Below are 14,821 nucleotides of genomic sequence, written 5' to 3' on the forward strand. Positions count from 1 at the left end.
CATTTTAAAAATATGTAATGGAGCCAGGAAGTATGCTGAAACTGGAAAACTTGGTTGAAAACAAGCTTGCAACATGGGTCCTTGTGAAACATGATTTGTATTTTTCAAGATACATCAGCAAAGAACTTTCCAAATGTCTTCCTAAACTGTGCCTCTAGAGTTTACATCTTTTCATCCACATAAATACCTGCAATTGTACATCCCAACAGTTGTTTGTTGAACAAAGACTTCAGGTGCAAGCCATATACCCTGCAAATATATGTCTTGGTAAACCAAGTATACATGAAGTTTGAAAATTTGGACCTGTATGCCTCTTTTCAGGGTTAGAATTTCATTGTCAAGGTTCCTGGGCAAGCAGTGACTGGAAGCATTGGCCCTGCTTAGTCCTGGTGTTACTAAGAAGAGGGATGGATGCCTCATATCACTCTTGCATAGTTTCCTCTGGGTGATATTTGCATCTGCTGCTGGGGGGGGGGGGAAGAGCTATTGCATCTGTGTGCAGTGATGGGGGTGGGGGGAAGGGGAGGATTGAGAATTCAGAACGAGGACGGGAGGGGGAATTGGTCGTGGTGCAGAAACAGAATATCCTGAAGCTTCCCATCCCCTAGATTCTGCCCCCTGGAAATGTCTAGACCGTTATTTTAACTGCAGTCTACAAAGTTTCAGCTTCAGGAGCTCCCTCTTCAAATGATTGGAGAACCACATCCTGAAAGCTCTTCTTCCTTCAGTGTGTGTGGTAGGACAATAACTCAGAACCATGTGGTTTGTCCCCTAATTTGTGAAGCAATGCTAGCTCCCAGAGCTGGTCCTAATTCTGCTTGTAAGCTACCCTCCTATCTAACACAGAGACAATCTAAAGACCATATAGTGCTCCATCTTGATGGAAACTGCCAGCCTCCAGAAAGCATTACCTTTTGTGATCCATTATCTCTGTGGCAGCCTCAACTTCATATTAGTAATGAAGGCAGCTGGGATCTGCAAGCTAGATGTTATTTTGTGCCCCTGGTCCTTGGCTGGACATCATTTAATCACCCTTTTGTTTTATTAGGCTAGAACCTGAGGACCCTAATTGCAGATACACATAAGAGCGTCATTTTTCTTACTCTGGCTAGTGCCATGTGAATTGCTCTCTCTCTCTAACTGTTAGGATCTTTATGACCAGTGCTGCTCTAACCAGAAGTTGTAAACAAATGCCTCTCAATGTCTTCACGTGGTGTGCCTTCTCCAAAGATTGGCTTGTTTGTTTTTATTTTAAGACCCTAGATTAGCTGAGGAATGGACAGCTGAACAAACTGCAGCCCGCCAAGTGCAGTCACAAAAGCACATGCAGTGAGAAATAAATCTCATGCCAAAAAGAAACATGGAGGAGGATCTGCATCCAGAACTAATTTGTCGCCACATGTAGCCTTTAAAAGCCTTACCAAAAAAAGTGGGAGGGGGAGGGAGGATGGGCTGATCAAGAGCTAAAGTTTTCTTCCAGTGCAGCCCCCTGTAGAATGCCAGACTCTGCCATTTCTTCATCTGGGGACCATCCCACATTATTTTTACACACACACACACACACACACACACACACACACACACACACACACACACACACACACACACACACTTCAGATGCTAGAGAAACACATCAAAAAGAACCTGCAGATATTAATAGCTTTTTTTGTTTTCTGGTGAAACAGGTCTACCCCTATGCAGAAAGCATGTCAGTGGGTAAATCAAAATCTAAGAGATTAATAGGCCAGGCCTGGTTTTCAAACAAGCAGTGCTGGTAATTGCATGGGTCCCTGGATACACTCAGTGGTCCAGGTCCTCAGTTTATGTAAATGCTTCAATATTCACTGAAGTCCACTGCTGAGGATCTGAAGCAGAGAGTCGTGCCCTGGTGGCATTAGAAGAGGAAGCGTCACATGAGCAGATTTCACCTGCTACTAGTGGTTCTGGAGGACATGGCAACTCACTGCCCCATCCCACCCTTCCAAAATGGTCAAGCCAGCCCTTCTGTAGCAGCCTGGAAGAGCATTTCTATACTACCGCACCCTCAGCTAGACATTCATCCCACACTCAGTTCTGTCATTTCTTCTTTGCACATTTTTTTAAAAGTGTCTTAATACTAAAAACAGGATGAATAGCTTCCCGGAGTAACTAAGCATCTCTGAACAGAGTATGAAGGAGAGTAATAGAGCCCCAATGCTTACAGGCAAATACAACTTTCACAGAACACAAAACAGCTCTTGTACACAGAGCTCAAAACAATACAAGAGGGAATTTTTGATCTTCCTCAACTGTCAGTTTAAAACAATCCATCATCCTTTATTAAAACTGTCAGGAGGGGGATGAGTTAGCTCGAGGGACTCATGCTCTATGTGTAAATTGTGATGAGAACATGTTTATTGCTGTGCTACTTGCAGATGATACTGTACTTCCTGTTTTCCAAACGATTAGAGGTAATTATATAAAAGTCAAAATGTAATATGGGAATGAACTTGCATTGAACTTTGCACCTGCTGTGTAACCAAAGTGTGTGTTTGTGTGTGTATGTGGAGGTGGGTTGCAGGAGTAGCGTGTGGGAGGGTTGAGCTTCATAGCCTCCTATCAAATTCAAGACCAGATTCTACACTATGGATTAAACTACTCCAAAAACAGTATAGTGCAAAAAGAAAAGTGTTGGAGAGTTAATGTCTCTTTGAGGAAATCTATGCTCAAAACCACAAAAATATTCTGCACACAAAAGTAACTTAGCAAGCTCTCTTCCCAGATGTGTACAATGCTGCTCCTTTTCCCATGGGATTTTAAAAGGGAAAATTTGAAAGAAAAAAATACTTTCTAATGCTGTAATTTTATCCTTCAGTGAATTTAGGGAAGGCAGAAAGTTGCTAGATTGACAAATCTGGAGAAATGAATCCAGGGTAGAGGCAATGGACGCTTCCCATATACATACACTGTCTTCTGTCAATGTGTCCCGACCGTGACTAGAAGCATCCACCTCTTGGAGAAAGGAGTTCAGTCTCCATTGACCATTAAATACTCAGCCTCTTTGCTGAGACTGCCAACAAGGGCAGTTCCTGCCAATTGTGAGAGAGGCAGAATTGACACCTGTCTACTGGGAACTGGACCAAGACATATCATCTCATTGCACTTAAGCCAGCAAACAGATTTTCACTGGGTGATGTCTTTCACTCAGTGGGCTGGATATGAACCAGCGAATTAGCTCTGTATTCCATTCCTACACTCTTGAGCATCATTGTCTTAATTAGACCAACGTTAACCATCCTGCTCCCTCTCCTATCATGTGTATCACACTGTATGGGTAAAGCACCCAATGGGTGCTCTGCAAATGCCCACTGAGCAAGGCCTTCTCCTGACACCCTGCAACTGTGGCTGCAGAAAGAGCTGGTTTCATAAGTAGATACACCTGGCAATGCTCTTGTGACTAGTGCTAACAAAAAATAATGATAAAAATTTCCATTCCGCTGATTCACAATAAAGACTTGAAATATCAAAAATGTTTATGGAATGGAAAGTTCTCAAAGATTTGGATAAAAAAGTGTAGACACATTGCATTTCAGCTTGGTTCAACATTACTCTGTGTTCTTCTGAGCTGCCCCAGTGCCTCATGGGAGTTGTAGTTCAAGTGGCTCCTGCTCTCATTCTCCTCTATGGGCTGGGTTCCCTGGCCAGACTACATGTCCCATATTTTTTTTTGGATGGTTTTCTTTCTGGTTAAACTGTTGTGCTTCATCATGGAAGATGTGGTCTGCCTAGAGAGCCCAGCCCAGTGAGGAGACGAAGGGCAGTGGGCATGAGGCACTGCAGCAGTTCAGGAGAACAGAGACTAATGGTGACCCAACCCCAAATATTTTGTTTCGGTTTTTCCTGACTGAAAACCGAAAAAGTTCAGTAAAATCAAAAATTTGCCACAAACAGTTTTGATTTTGTGGAAACTTCATTTTACACACACACACACACACACACACACACACACACACACACACGTAAAAAAAGTAAAAAAATTCTCAACGAGTTCCAATAGTGACACTGTCAAATGACACCCCTTCATCAAGCCATTATCAAGCACCTCCCTTCCCTTCCTATTGTTTCCTGCCACCTGTCCATTTATGTCAAATTCTTTCCCAGGTTGTAGGATGTGCTTCGATAACCAGCGATGGGCTTGAGCAGTTTCTGAAAAGTTTAGGTGGGGGGGGGGAGGGCGGAGAAAGGGGAGGTCCCTAGAGTCCTTGGGATGTGTCCCATATTTGGAATGCCTGGGCTCTCTCATCTCTGAACTGATGCTGCCCTGTTGTGTAGGGCTATTGCTTTCAGATGCTCCTAATGGATGGCACGATATCCCAACCTTAAGCTAATGGCAATTGGCTGATCTTTAATAGTGTACTTGAAAGTAACCAAGATGGGCCCAAATCAAAAATCTGGAGCCAAACTCCCCTAAATTGTGACACTATGAAACTTGAGCCAAACTCTATAGCTCCAGCCCATCTATAGGAAATACCAAGAGGAGGCACTTCCAGAAGTTGTATTAAAACATCAAAGCTTTCCTATGACTCCTTAGTCCTCCACAACCTGATTTACTAAGGTCTAGGATTGCTATGTGGTGGAGGAAGGGAGTAATACAGCAAGTCATGTTGTACACTGAAATCCTCAGCCAATCCTACTAATAATACTACCATTCTATAACACTGAAACACAAATAATTAAGTACACATTTATTCAGTACTTTTCCCTTTCAGAGTTTCTCTCTCGCCTAATGGATACATTTACTGTATCATGGGTGAGTGAGTGAGCAACATTTATCTACCTTGCTGGGTCCATGTCACCCAGCTTGCATTCAAACTTCCCACTTTTAAATCAGAAACACAGACCAGGATCTTTCCCTTGGCATCTTCTCCATATGGAGTGTAGTTCACATCTGTGTTCAATCAAATCAGTTGCTAAATGTCACAATGCCCTCATTCACAGGTTGCTTAAAGAACATTTAGCTGGTAATAAAACAATCTGGATTCTAGAAGAGAACAGTTCTTCAGACATACTGTACAGTAAATGTTCCCACAGAGTACATCTACCACAAGCAAACACAAATGCAGACACCATACAACAGCTGTGCATGCTCTGTAAAAAAAACCTCTCTGTAGATCCAGTGCCATGGACTTTCTTGTGATGGGGAGAAGAGGGATACATTGGAGTGCACAAGGGCAACACTCAAAGTGAAAGTTTAGTAAGTTTATTAATGTTATAGCCTGTCCCTCAGGGTAAATGGATTCCCTTTGCTATTCCTCTACGCTTTTTTTTTTTTTTTTAATTAAAACAGATTTTTAAAATGTGTGCCATGTTCAGATACAGTTTCATTTGTGCCTGAGCCGGATCGAGGCTGCAAGTAACTGCTGGGGAAAAAGTTGTCATGCTGAGCATTCAAGCCCCAAGTTAACAGGGCAACTTGCAGGCCTGCCAGGTGTCCCGCACCTCCTGTGGCACTCACGCATGCAGAACTCCCCACGCCTTCCCACAGACCGAATGCAGACAGCGTGCAGCTGGACTGCAGAAATGGTCTATGGTTGGGGCTGCTGTGGCACCTGCTGAGCAGGCACACAAGTAGCTTCTGTCTTGCTGCGCCCCTTATAAGAAATAAGTGGGGAAAAAGCAGCTGGGAGGGCAGCCAAGTGGCAGCAAGAGCAAGTGGAGGCAGGGACAGGTGGCGAGGGGGACCCAGTACTGGCCCCAGGCTCCCTCCCACAGCCACCAATTTGACCCCTTCAGCAGGTCCCAGATTCCACCCAGCCCATAGCCACCCCACCCAGCTATCCCCATCTTCCCAGGCACTCCCACAGTCCCAGCTCACCCAGCCATCCAGCTGCCTCCCTAGACATCCCCACAAACCCCACCTACCTCTTCCCAGCTTCCCCTGATACCCTGAACAACCCCCCAAACTTAACTCTACCCAGCTTCTCCCTCCCACAATCTCTACTCCCAGCCACTGAGCTTGTCTCTTCTCCCTCTGCCCTGCCAACACTCACAAATTGGGTTTCCCCCTCCAGTTACCCCGCAAACCTAACTACCCTAGAGCTATCCCCCTGCCCTCATGGACATTACCACAAGCCCAGCCGCTCTGGTACTCCCCTGTCCTCTGAAAGCTCTCACCAATGCCCACCTATTCCCCAGACATCCTTCAGCACCTGCCACAGCTGCCAGGTTTTGTCCTTCTCCCACCATCATCTGGGGCACAGCACAATGACCATAAGCTGAAGTTTATGGTCATTTACAAACATGTACATTTTAATGAGTAATTTGTAATGCTTGCAAATAAATAGGCACAAAATGTCCCACATGAATCTGCACAAAACTTGGCAGCTGTGAACTTGCAAAAAAAAAAAAAAAAAAAAAAAGTAAGGCCCTCCAATAGTAGTCCTTCAGCTCTCCCTTTCAGCCATTAATGGATTCAGCCACAGGCTTTGAGAAGTTAATTGTGGCCTTTGCCCCTCAAGAGAGTGCCATCAAGGTTTCAGACAGGCTACCAGTGGGCCCTGCCTATACACCTCTTCTGCTGCTTTGGTCCTCTTTGGAAAGTCTGCCGGTAACCAGCTGCCCTGCACTGCATCCCTGTGGAGAGAAATGCAGTCCTTGGACCTGATTTACCACTACATTACTCTAATTTCTATTTCAATAAAACCACCAGCAATACTGTTCATTTTCCTATGATTTCTCCACTTATAAAATGTCTCCATTCTTCTCTCCTGTACCTAATTCCTCACCTCCTTACCTCCAATAGCTTCTCGAAATCCAAAGACCACAGTAAACTGCCCAATCTTTTGCGCAATCTCTCTATACTGCACTCATGGTAGTGTTGGAATGCCTAACAAATTCTATGTGTTAGATGTTACAAAGTTCTCAGTTTCTCTCCCCATCCCATCTCCTTAATGGTATTTTTCCATCCCTTTTCCACTCAGGAAAGTAAGGATGATGAAGCAAGTTTGGCAATAAGATTGACAGCTGTTCTCAACGTTTTCAAGAAACGTTTCCAAGAAAACTCTGTTTCTGCACTTACAAGGCTCGCTCATGCTGCTGAGGGTTCCATTGTTTCAGAGGAATGTAGCTGTCATGGGATGCTGCGGTTGTGGCAAATGAGGTGACCTGTTGGGTAATGTGGAGCAGTCCCACAGAGGGTTCTGAAGATTAGGGCTATTCCTTTGAACTTGACAGTCTGTGGGGACCAGCGTAGGGAGGAGAGCACCACAGAGATGTTCTCTCAGTGGGCTCTGTTGGTGAGTACGTGAGCTGCTACACTCGGAACTAACAGTAGCTTCTTCTAGGTCATCTTTTCATTCCAGAACTGAAGGCACTGAAACAATCAAGCGTCACAAAAATGTAGATGGCCAAGGGTCTGAAGAGATGGAAGTGTGGAACAGGGTATTTTTCACAGACTTAACTATTTTGGTATACAGTAGCAGTGAGGAGTCCAGGAACATACAAAGGGTGCACAATATCTAGACTATCTGTGGCCACCTTGAGTGGTGGCTGATGTTATGATGGTGACAACTTGCAGAAGTGGTTGAAAAGATACAACAAAATGATGATCCACTGATTCTTCCAGTTCACAGACAATTAGTTCCAATGAAAGACCTCTGAAAGGATTTTTTTTTATAATCTCCTAATACTAATAAATTAAATGTCCCATGCAATAGTGACACACTGGGTTTTATAACCCTGTACAACATGGCATGTGCTGTTTTATACACAACATGTTGTTCAGACTTATATTAAAAAACTAATGCTCCTACAGGGAACAATGCTGGCAGTCAGTGATGCAAGGAAAAGTACCAGTATAACTCCCAATAGTGTTTGCATTACTCCATTCTATGGCCAACATCTGGCTGGTGACTTCGGTGGTCATTCAGAAGGTTTTTTGCAGCATTTTACCTCTCTGACAAGCTAATGTTTCCTGCAGTAAATATTGCCTTTTCCAAGCTGATACTTTTTTAGATAGAGGTTAAGCACCCGTCAGAATTACCTCCCACCAACAATACTCCAGTGCCTTGTAAGATTCTAAATCCTACGACATCTGCCTGCATTTATTGGGCAAGGAATCTCATAAAATGTTACACTGCTGTCAGCTGTGAAGCTATTTCAAGTGAGTATCTGACCTGCTAAAGGAGAAGATAAACTCAGCCCATATGTGCGCTGTGTCATACTGCTCAACTGTTTGCCATTAAGCATAATGACCCCTTCCACCAAACAGCCTGCTCTGTATTTCTATCTGGAAGGACTTGGATGCTACTGAGAAGAGCACATTGTAAAAATCTATGTGGAAAGAGTGGTTCTGCACAACAGCACTGTGGCATTTTACTGTAATAGCTTCTGCTAAAGTATACTGCTCTTTTAGAAACACAATGAATCTTGCACTAACAAATACCTCCTGTAGAATACCCGGTTTTACACCACCAATTTAAAATATCCCCATGAGGTTTCCACTACGATTTTGTTCAACCTCTGGTTTAGAAACCATCTCTATTAGGCTGACTGATTTTTACTGGTCACTTGGGTGACTATTTAGGACATATTTCATTGTACAACGTTTCTCGACCAAAGTCTCCTCCTTATGCTGCTTTGGGTCTGTGACCCATAATTCATTATTCACCCATGTCTGTAAAGCATGATGAATAAGACTGCTGTAAGGGTTTGGCTTTTATCTTCCTTTTTCTTTTTATAGGTGACCTGCTCCACATGACTCAATTCATTTTAAGGGGTTGAAAGTTCCTAGATTGCCTGCATTCACTATCTGAAGTGTAGTGCTGGGAAAGTGTCCCCTATATTATTTCTGAGAAAATGTTCACTCTAATCAGCTTTATAGGTTGCTGGTGCAGGTCCTATGGGAAACAAAGTTACATTTTCTTTAAAAATACATCACAAGAAAAAATTTTAAGCTAGTAGTAGACAATGCTGCAACAAAAACTTAGTTGAATTCAGTACAATTCCACATCACAATCTCCACCATCAAAAACCTCATTGGACATCTCAGCAAAGGGACCAAATACTAAATAACCCTTTCATCCTAACAGTGGTCCCTTGCATGGTCAAGTTTGTGGCACATTAGTAGGACAACATGAAATAAACTTGTATTGCCACTAACTGTGCTGTACCTGTCTTGTGGTGAGAAGAACTCAGTCTCAAGGGCTCTCTAGCAGACACCTTCAGCCAGCACTAAAATCTAGTTACACAATCTAAACTTTATGTGGTGAATAACAAACATGAATGTTATACTGGAGCTGGTAACAAACCCTATATTTAGGTTGCCCACTATTTTCTGGAGGACCACATGGGACAGGAACATGGCCAGGTGCCCTGCAAACACAAGCTTGGGCCCAACGGCCCCTTCCCCTTGGGGGCACCACATGGAGCAGGAGTTCCCCTAATTTGTGGGGGCAAGGAGGAGAAAAAAGTGAGCACTGGCTCTCCCATCCCTGGACCCAGCACCTAGACCCAGTGGGCCATCCTCCTTCTGGGATAACAGTCTTCTCTCTCTATCGACTAGTGTAGTTAGTCCTATAGGTCAAGTGGCAGCAGTCTGTGCTTCAGTGCTGATGTTTCAGGGTTCAAATGCTGATATATCATGGGATTGGAATAAGGTTTGTTACAGTTGTACATAAATGTAGTTAGTTTATATCTTTTTCCTTTAAAAAACACTTCAGAAAATTACATTATTTTCTCTTTTTTAAAAAAGACCTAAAAGAACATTATTTAGGTTGTAGCATTTGAAAGTTAGGAAATAGCAGATTTACTTGTCTATGCAAACACATGTTGCACCCCTTTGTCCAAATGCACTGTGATAGTCTTTAACCACATGATCACATTTTTTCCCATAGGATCCCTGCCTCATTCAGTGCACAGAACGGACGAATGCACAAGAGGGAAGAATTAAGATTACACAGACCATGGTAAGTCTGGCATTTTCTATTCTGAGTACTTGACCTTGCAACCTTAATGTTTCTTAATGTAGTTTTTTTGTATATAATTTTACCTAGACTATATTAAAATTCCCTCTCCTTGATAAATATTTTCATGAAAACATTGTTAGGGTTCCAAGTCAAGTATTCAATTAACCTTGTGTAACTTTTAGAATATTCTATGCAAGCCTAAAATAAAGTTGAGTAACCAAGAAAAGCTTCCTTATCTTCATTATCTTTCTCCTCTTTTTTCCCTCCCACTAAGTTATTTTTGATACATAACATACTCTGTTTCAAAAAACAAACACCCCCCCAACAAAACAATGCTCCCCACCCCCAAAAGCATACACCATCACCTCCATCTTAAATCTCACTGTAGACTTAGTCAACGTCAGGAACACCTCGTGAAGGAATTCTGATTGCAGATGAACTTGCAGTAAGATCTTTGGAATACCAAAAGTCCTCATGCATAATGATTGCAGAGCTACAGAGTTTCATGGTTTACAACTCCGTCTTCTGCTTCTGTTGCATCACTTTGTACCACATGCTTGTAGATCGGGTTGATGATGCAAGTGTGGACTAAACCCAGTTTTCTACTGTGATGTCAAATGCACATGAAATAGAATAATCGATAATTTCAAAACTAGATGCCCATTCCCCATTCAGGTATTGACACTATATTCTGAATTTTTTTTCTTTTTTGGCAAATGACCCAAGCGGTGCAAGATACTCCATGTAATTTAATTCTGCTACCAGAAATTAATACATTTTGGAAATTGAGTAACACCTCTTAAAATCCTGTAGTTTGGTGTATTTTCAAGGTGAAATATGAATTTCGGATGTGAGCTGATTCAAGTATGTATTCACCTCTTAGCATTAAATATATTTCTATTAGCCCTTGGAAAAATATGCCCTTTTTCCTGGCCTCCTTTTATCAGTTATACACTGTTCCATTGCTTACTAGAGATGGGGAATTGAAACCCAAGATCTTCTGGAAGCAAAGATGTATTGTTTCCTTTAGGGTGTATGAAATCATTTGGTTTGTAATTCAGATCACAATAGAAACAATAGTATAGACTCATAGAAAGGAATCTCAGCACAAATCTTTGAAGTGCTATATACCTTAGAATTCTTCCAATTTCTTTTTAATTTTAAAGCTGCACATATATGCAAGAGTAAATATAGATGGTCAATACAGAATTCTATTGCTTTGGTCCAATGAATTAACTGCATTTTTAATCTAAATCCTGGGAAATTCTAACTATATTTGCATTTCTAAAGTACTCATTGGTTATGGTGCCTAGGCACAGTCAACATTCCTTGGAATCAGGTGTAGGGGCTTCCAAACAGTCTCCTCTGCATTAGAAACTGCTTTGTGATGGGAAGAATTAAGTGACCTGGGCTGTCTGGGTCCTGATGATCAGAGGGGAAGTAAGTCTGATGACCCTTTAATGGCACTTGCCAACTAAAATCAAATCTTAAAACTGAAAATAAAAAAGTGAGCATAACACAAACTGACAAGAGCCTGGAAACTCAGAAGTAAGGTGGGTTCCCAACCTTTGCCCATGCTATTGACAGGAAGAAATTGAACAGGTGCTGAAGATCAAGTGCCAACTTGAACTTCACACATCCAGGACTTCAATGTGTCAAGCCAACACTATTTTGCATGTGTAGATCCCTGTTCTAATAATTGTCTATTGTTAACAGTCACCTGGAAAACAAAGAATTTAAACACTACATTCCCCTGTAATATATAAATCAAATTCTTATCTAGGAGTGTTACATTGTGAGATGCCATAAGCAACACAGTAGTTAGGCTCTAGTACACCAAATCCCAGATTTTCAGACTAGCCTCAGCCAAGCCTCTCTTTTTGCAAGAGTAAATGTAACCACTTGGACAGGTGATGACCTAATCTGTGCTTGCAAATCAGTGAACAGTCCACATGCTAGTATTTATAGCCACAATTCATCTTGGTCACAGAAAAAAAATACAGGCATTTTTTAATATTGAAATTAGTATAGGAAAAGTAATGTATAAAGACTTACTACATCTAGTTTCGCTTCAATTTTATACAGTGAAATTCTACTGTTCCTATCTCAGGATTCAGCCTTTTCTTGTTTCTCAGTCTAAACTAGCTCTTAATTCATGGAGGAGGGTGAGACTTCTGAATTCCATTTGGATATTGGTCAGAACAGCTTTTTCTGATTTCCACCAGGGAATAAGAGACAAAATTTAACAAGAAATAAGAATATAAAGATCTATAAAGAACAGAAGTTTCTGTTTGTGATAAGCAGAGTCATCTTCTGGAGGGTTCCCGAGGAGAACAATCCTTTGATTTAATGAACACTGTGGCATTTAGTTTCAGAAAGGGGAACTATGCAAAAATGAGGAGGTTAGTTAAACAGAAATTAAAAGGTAAGGTGACTAGAGTGAAATCCCTGCAAGCTGCATGGACACTTTTCAAAGACACAATAATAGAGGCCCAACTTAAATGTATACCCCAAATTAAAAAACACAGTAAAAGAACTAAAAAAGAGCCACTGTGGCTTAACAACCATGTAAAAGAAGCACTGAGAAATAAAAAGGCATCTTTTAAAAAGTGGAAGTCAAATCCTAGTGAGGTAAATAGAAAGGAGCATAAACACTGCCAAATTAAGTGTAAAAATGTTATAAGAAAAGCCAAAAAAGAGATTGAAGAACAGCTAGCCAAACACTCGAAAGGTAATAACAAAATGTTTTTTTAAGTACATCAGAAGCAGGGAGCCTGCTAAACAACCAGTGGGGCCCCTGGACGATCGAGATACAAAAGGAGCACGCAAAGACGATAAAATAATTGCGGAGAAAGTAAATGAATTCTTTGCTTCAGTCTTCATGGCTGAGGATGTTAGGGAGATTCCCAAACCTGAGCCGTCCTTTGTAGGTGACAAATCTGAGGAATTGTCACAGATTGAAGTGTCATTAGAGGAGATTTTGCAATTAATTAATAAACTTAACAGTAACAAGTCACCGGGACCCGATGGCATTCACCCAAGAGTTCCAAAAGAACTCAAATGTGAAATTGTGGAACTATTAACTATGGTTTGTAACCTGTCCTTTAAATCCGCTTCTTTACCCAATGACTGGAAGATAGCTAATGTAACGCCAATATTTAAAAAGGGCTCTAGAGGTGATCCTGGCAATTACAGACCGGTAAGTCTAACGTCAGTACCCGCAAATTAGCTGAAACAATAGTAAAGAATAAAATTGTCAGACACATAGAAGAACATAAATTGTTGGGCAAAAGTCAGCATGGTTTCTGTAAAGGAAAATCATGTCTTACTAATCTATTAGAGTTCTTTGAAGGGGTCAACAAACATGTGGACAAGGGGGATCCAGTGGACATAGTGTACTTAGATTTCCAGAAAGCCTTTCACAAGGTCCCTCACCAAAGGCTCTTACGTAAATTAAGTTGTCATGGGATAAGAGGGAAGATCCTTTCATGGATTGAGAACTGGTTAAAAGACAGGGAACAAAGGGTAGGAATAAATGGTAAATTTTCAGAATGGAGAGGGATAACTAGTGGTATTCCCTAAGGATCAGTCCTAGGACCAATCCTATTCAACTTATTCATAAATGATCTGGAGAAAGGGGTAAACAGTGAGGTGGCAAAGTTCGCAGACAATACTAAACTGCTCAAGACAGTTAAGACCAAAGCAGACTGTGAAGAACTTCAAAAAGATCTCACAAAACTAAGTGATTGGGCAACAAAATGGCAAATGAAATTTAATGTGGATAAATGTAAAGTAATGTACTCTGGAAAAAATAACCCCAACTATACATACAATATGATGGGGGCTAATTTAGCTACAACTAATCAGAAAAGAAATCTTGGAGTCATCGTGGATCGTTCTCTGAAGACATCCACACAGTGTGCAGCGGCAGTCAAAAAAGCAAACAGGATGTTAGGAATCATTAAAAAGGGATAGAGAATAAGACAGAGAATATCTTATTGCCCTTATATAAATCTATCTCGACTACAGATGTGGTCTCCTCATCTCAAAAAAGATATACTGGCATTAGAAAAGGTTCAGAGAAGGGCAACTAGAATGATTAGGGGTTTGGAATGGGTCCCATATGAGGAGAGATTAATGAGGCTAGGACTTTTCAGCTTGGAAAAGAGGAGACAAAGGGGGGATATGATAGAGGTATATAAAATCATGAGTCGTGTGGAGAAAGTAAATAAGGAAAAGTTATTTACTTGTTCCCATAATATAAGAACTAGGGACCACCAAATGAAATTATTGGGCAACAGGTTTAAAACAAATAAAAGGAAGTGCTTCTTCACATAGCGCACAGTCAACCTGTGGAACTCCTTGCCTGAGAAGGTTGTAAAGGCTAGGACTATAACAGGATTTAAAAGAGAACTAGATAAATTCATGGAGATTAAGTCCATTAATGGCTATTAGCCAGGATGGGTAAGGAATGGTGTCCCTAGCCTCTGTTTGTCAGAAGGTGGAGATGGATGGTAGGAGAGAGATCACTTGATCATTATCTGTTAGGTTCACTCCCTCTGGGGCACCTGGCATTGGCCACTGTCGGCAGACAGGATACTGGGCTGGATGGACCTTTGGTCTGACCCAGTATGGCTGTTCTTATGTTCTTACGTTCTTATGAAGAATCCACATTCTGTTCCAACAATTTATTCAATATTTGTTGTGTATTTTCCCAGAATTATTGAAGTTTCACACAATTCCATAGCATATTTATTAAGCTTGCTGGTGCAATTTTTCCAGGCAAAACTGTGCCTACAAAAAGACAGAGGTCTGTCTTTCGAAAATCTGAACCTTATGTCTTAAGATGCACAAACAGCAACCTCCAGTTGAAATTA

The 14,821-nt window shown here is 41.5% G+C and overlaps 2 protein-coding genes across 5 annotated transcripts in view; one reads left to right on the forward strand and one right to left on the reverse strand.

Annotated features, from left to right (window-relative positions):
- The window catches only part of LOC128846308 (uncharacterized), a 304,287-nt gene that overhangs the window by 84,760 nt on the left and 204,706 nt on the right, over positions 1-14,821 (forward strand). The window lies entirely within an intron of this gene.
- The window catches only part of EYA2 (EYA transcriptional coactivator and phosphatase 2), a 154,316-nt gene that overhangs the window by 63,895 nt on the left and 75,600 nt on the right, over positions 1-14,821 (reverse strand). The window lies entirely within an intron of this gene.

Source organism: Malaclemys terrapin, chromosome 12 (assembly GCF_027887155.1).
Source record: "Malaclemys terrapin pileata isolate rMalTer1 chromosome 12, rMalTer1.hap1, whole genome shotgun sequence".
NCBI classification, from domain to species: Eukaryota; Metazoa; Chordata; order Testudines; family Emydidae; genus Malaclemys; species Malaclemys terrapin.